At 36.3% G+C, this 5,980-nt stretch overlaps 1 long non-coding RNA gene across 1 annotated transcript in view; it reads left to right on the forward strand.

Moving 5' to 3' along the window:
- The window catches only part of LOC310895580, a 5,875-nt gene extending 718 nt beyond the window's left edge, over window positions 1-5,157 (forward strand). The window contains exons 2-4 of the long non-coding RNA XR_014580778.1: window positions 247-325; window positions 4,341-4,429; window positions 5,129-5,157. This is a non-coding gene — a long non-coding RNA (uncharacterized lncRNA). The remainder of the gene's footprint in view (window positions 1-246; window positions 326-4,340; window positions 4,430-5,128) is intronic.
- The last annotated feature ends 823 nt before the right edge of the window (window positions 5,158-5,980 follow it).

Raw genomic sequence — 5,980 nt, forward strand, 5'->3', positions numbered from 1 at the left:
AGGTTGGATGGGGCTTTGAGCAACCCAGCCTAGTAGAAGGTGTCCCTTCCCATGGCAGGAGTGTTGGAGTTACATGACATTTAAAGTCCCTTCCAACCCAAGCCATTCTACGATTCTATGATTCTATGAGTCTCTATGATTCTATTATTCTATGATTGATTCTAAGATTCTATGATATTATTCTGTGGTTTCATATCAGATGACATTTACTTTTTTTTTTTTTTTTTTTTTTTTTTTGATATTCAGAAGAGAATGAGGAGGAAGGGTTGAGAGAACAAAATGCTCACACTGCCCTGTGTTTATTGTGGAGAAGACAAGCCAAAAGGTAACACCTTGTATTTCGTGCTTTGTGGTGGGCTTGCTGTCTGTCAGTGACTGTTCCATGGTTTCAGACTAGCTCCTGAGAAAGCTCTGATTTTATCCCTGCTGTAAGAAGTTCCATTCAGCTTGAGGTGTTGTGTTAAAGGGCAGGACTTAATCCCCCTTGAGTTCCAGTTTGTCTTCAGATATCAGAGGGGCAGGGGCTGGCTGGGCTTAAATTCTGAGTGATGCCCAATTCAGCATTGAAGTCCAACTGCATTCAATATATTGAAGTATGACAATCACAGATGCACACATAGTACAATGCACCTTCAGTCTAGAAGATTAATGATTGGCGTAGTTTATAGTAACAACAGAAGTAGAGGTTCTTTTAGATTGCTAGCGACAAACACTGGCTGCAGAGCAAGTGCAAATACCAAGAATATGACAAACACAACCAACTACATATAAGTTAACTCATGAAACAACTCTACAGAAAATGTCAGGTTTCCCAGGGAAGCACTCAGTATAACCGAGGGTTTGAATCTTACCCAATAAGTATCCCTATGTGGGGGAAGAGAGGGTCAGCCTATCGACTGACCCCAGAGGTCATTGATGTCCTCACGACTTCTCTGTGATGATACCTTTCCTAACATTTTTCTTCTCTTGTGACATCTTTATACAATTTTCTTACTTTTAGGTGGAGCTTGAGTGACTCTAGTCATATGTATCTTCCTTATGATTGGTATAAAATTTTCTCACTTTTGCTTTAAAGGTGTAATTTAAAGAAATTCAGACCGCATACTCAGAGACAGGTGGTGGCACCTTGGAGGCAAGTAGACTTTTGGTTGGAGGTGTGTTTTGGCATTATAATGAGTTTATAAGGAGCAAAGTTCACCCAGAGAACATGATTTTGTTATCTGTTCAGATCAGGGATGGCCATGCAATCTATCAGTTCCATAGCACCATCAAGTTCCCCATCCCTGTGGTGGTATTATAGAGCTTGGTGTCTTCACTCCACTCCACTCTCTGTGCTATTTCTCTTAGAGGCGGCACACCAACACTGGTAGTGCAAATATCTAAGGCTGCAAGGTATGTTGCCAAAGGGACTATCATGGAACAGATTCCTTGCATATCTGCCACATCTCACCCTGAAAGTTTCCTCAATGCTGAACCTTATCTTAAGATGAGGACACATCTTTAATCTCAATAAGTCACCTCCAGCAATTATTCCACACTAAGATTTGTGACGGGCATTTGCATTATCATGACCAAAACGTGCTCTGTTAGGTAAGTGGGATTTGAAACTGTTGTGCTTCTTGAACTTTGTAAGGCTTTGTGTTTTTTTGGAGATCTACTTGTTGGACTGTACCTAGAGTATATCACATTGCTATATATGCATAGTTTGATACTTAGAGAAAGTAGGATTGGACCTTTAAATGTTCTTCACAAGTCATTTTGACTCACGGTGTTACTGCGGTATCAATCTTACGTTGGTGTATACACACCTTTAAAATAGTCAGGGATTTAAGTTACTTTAACACAAGTATTTCTTTAAAAGACATTACAATCAAAGTCAAGGATAGTTTTCTGTTTTGTATCCACTCTTAATTTCTTTTACAGTATTCCAGTGAAATATCTATTTTACTATGTACATAAAGTGTTTTCAAGTTCCAAATCTATTCTTTGCATCATATTGAATAGTCATTCTAAGAAAAGGTGGCTGAGGCTGGGAGATGTTAAATAAATGATGAAAAATGCTTAAGTAAAGCAGTCAAAATCAAGTTTTGTTTGAGAAATTATTGTGAACAGAAAAAACTATTCTTCCTGGAATAGGGCTCTGAGGAATATCAACAGCCAGGTTTCACTCAGATTGGTGAATAAGTCATTTATTTCTTCAGAGAGATTATCATTCCTCTTACCACTGTTCGTCCTTTCTACATCCTTTGTATGTAGTAATCTAATATCTCACACAGTTCCCTGATGTAGTCAAATCTCAGTAGAATGATTCTTTGTTCCTTCTTTCCTTCAGAAACAATTTTTCTGAGACATATTTCCTTTACCTCATTACTCTTTTCTGTTTAGACTAACATTTGTCTCCTGCCAATTCTTCGATATTTTATTTGTTACACTGCAATTGCAGAATATCTTTATACTTCTGCCCTCCATGCCCATTTTTTTTTCCTCATTGTACCCAAAACACCCTCATAGCATTTGTTTTTAGGGCAGAAGCATGCAAAGAAGCATGCAAAGACCAACTGTAGAACAAGAATATGTTCAGTACTGCTTATTACTTCACCTATCAGTATCTTTTCACTTTTGGAGGAAGTGCAGTTCATATCCTCCATTTTAATCATGGGTCAATGACCTCTTATGTTCATTAATTGCCCAGGAGTATAGTTAGACCCCACAACCAGCACACTCAACACTCAACAATAGAGTTGTAATTACAGAAAAAATGATTCAAGAATTGTCATAGTTCATCCACAGAGCTTGCCGTTGCTGAGTCTACTCTAGCAGTAGCTTTGCACCACTGTGTCCAAATGTAATGTAATGGCGATGGAAGAATATTTCTACGTACAAACAGATATCTTAAAGAAGCAGTACTACCCTCTTCCTCTTGTGGGCTATTTCATTCTACTTTCTCGGTGGAAGTCTACTCAATTAAAAATATTATAAAACATTGCTTCGTGTAAAGGGAAATCTAAATCTATAGTTAATTTCATAATAAAATGCACTATTTTTTCTGTATTTGGACCTAAATCCAAACAGAATCTGAATTAATACCCTGTATAATCATTTCCTGAATACAAAATGGTACTTTCATATGCATTGTGCATCTCTGTGTAGTCTCTTCCAACAGACAAAGAACAAACATGCAATTTATCAAGCATGAATGATTAAAGACTAAGAGAAAGAAATTAGAAGAGTCAGAGAAGTTTTTTTCTTTTCATGGGCTCATCCTCTCCATCTTCCAAATAATCTGGAGATAAGTGTATCATATTCAGAAATACTTTTGGTCCATTTGCTGTGACAGCTGGCCTGATATACAGACTGTTTGAAGTATGTGTACATGTTCAGCTACAAATACTCAAAGAGGTATGGTGAAATAAATGGAAACTGAATTAAATTGTTCTCAAGAGCATTTCATCAGTAAGACTGTTTAAACAGTGCTCTGGTGACAGAATTCATGCACGAGAAAGCTGTGAGGTCTGTCTCTACCCTGGCAATGCCAACTGTAGGGCACACTAAGGATGCACAGACAGAACTCATCTGAGAAACTTGCAATAACTACAGCAAGACAGTTATGTTTCATCAGCACTGAAGTCCTCCACGGCATTGTGACATTGACTTCTTTTGACTGTTTCATGTTCAACTTCTTTTCTACTTGCTGGTGATTACAAATGTTTTTGAACATTTCTTCTCAGTTGTAAGACTATAACGGAAATGCTTAAACTCAGACTATAAAACCACATGAGAACTTTTTTTTGGTAATTTATCTTAATTATTGCATTTGTTACTTTTTAATGTCTCCGTGTTTCTGATACCTTGAAAGAAATTTCACCTTGTAGCAATGCATTAAGTTTCCAGTGTTAAATTAGGGCACAAGGAAAATACACATTAATATTTTTCTTTTAAATGTTAAAATTACAATTTAATAGTAATCCATATTGATAACAATACATGGTTCAAAACTTAAACTTCTTCAGATTTTTCAGTCTCTCCTTATGTAGCTCAATCCTGAAACAGCAGGCATACAGTAAATTGGGAAATGAATATAGAAAAGCAATAATATTGGCACAAAACCCTTTCCCCACTTCCAGCAGATTAACTCATCATTTTTTCTTAACATATTCAGACTGAACATTTCCTGTTATATATTTAATTGTACTGATCAAAGGTGTTCAGAAACAAAATACAGTATATTTCAATAACTATTGTTCTCTTTCATCTATTTCTCACTCATCTATTTCAGCATGAGTGGTTTGATGAAATTAATACTTTGAATTAAACAAGAACAGCTTTTCATTTTTTTTCAGGGCTTTGTAAACATTGTCAAGTGTCAGAAGTTCAACAGTTGGGATGGACATCAGGTTGAAATTAGGCACCAGTTCTCTCCTTGCAGCAGGTAACTCCTCTGGCTTCTCACCACCCATACTGACAACCACCATTATCAGTGAAGGGAAACAGAGCAGTGTTTGTTGAAAGCTTTGTACAGCTGTCATTCATAAGATAATAAAGCACTTGCACATTATTTAAACTTGTAAGAGGCTAGCATAAAGCCAGCTAGCCTATTCCCATGTCTAAAGACTTGGTTGGTTTGTTTGCTAAAGCCTGGCTTCTAAACCTTTTGAAGTCAAAGAAAAGTCTGTATTACTGGCTTTCAATGGTCTTTACAATTAGTTAGAAATATCTGTTATTCACAGACATCACATAAACTGCCTCCAATGTCTAATGATGCTTGGAATTAAACCTTAAGGTCAAGAAATGCTTTATGACTTTCCGAAGGGGCTAGCTAGTCAGTATCCAAAACAAACACTACTATGAAAGTGGCCATTAGGTGCCCAACATCTGGATGCCCCAGATACTGGGCTCCTTCTGGACATTTCCTTTGGTACAGCATCCTTGAAATCCGCTGCAATTTATGGCAGACCTATCTACCTCACATTTATCCACCTTACTCTAGGTTTTCTGGCACATGAAACATTGTCATTCCATTTCTGTCACATACTGAGATTATCAATTCCCTGTCAGCCTTTGTCATAGCACTATGCAGCATTCCGTACTTCTATCTCTGTGTTACTCTACTACTTCAAATTATTTTCAGGACAACACTGGAGGACACAAGCTAAACCTAGATCACTGGTTTACTACAGCCATATCTCTACTTTTCATAGAATTTTGGAACAAATATTTCAAACATCTGTATCGAACTATTCTGTGATGACCATTTTGCTATACTTCCTTGCAGAATCAAGAACACAGGTCAGTATTTCCCAATACTCAGCTACATATGTTATTCTAATCTTAATTTATACATAATTACATCCTCAAGTGCAGGAGGCAGAATGAATAAAGGAAGAAAAAATATATATTCATTATTCCTTAAAGCATGAAAGTAAGCACGTGTGATATGTTCTCTTATTTGACTCAGACACAGAAGAGCAATTTAATGTTGAACAATCATGATTAATTCTGGACACTTTCTAATTTTTCTATACTGATGTTATAACTTGCACATATAATATTGGCATAAAGAATCAACCATACAATATACCTACACAGGAAAATTCAGAACAACAATTTAAAAATCCATTAAGCACTTGTCCACTACTAAAAAAACTACTACCTCTGTGGTGTTTTGTAGGGACAAAGATACTTCACAAGTAGGTATAAAACATGCAGTTAAAGTGATGTTTCTACTTTCTCCTATTAATGTCAAATTTCAATTCTGTAATTAATATTTCTAAGTAAAATTAATTTATGACCAGACTGTTGGCCTGTTCTCAATGTGATTAAAACAGAAATCTGACAATATTGTAAAGACTACAAATCTTAGTGTGTTTTGGTGTTGACACTGAAAAAGGACTTGATGGAAAACAATTAGAGAGAAGAAAAAAAAAAAAAGGAATCATATTTCTGTAAATATTTGTTGGCTCTGGATTACAAAGAAAAATCA

This window comes from Anser anser (genome assembly GCF_964211835.1).
Source record: "Anser anser genome assembly, chromosome: 2".
Classification (NCBI taxonomy): Eukaryota; Metazoa; Chordata; class Aves; order Anseriformes; family Anatidae; genus Anser; species Anser anser.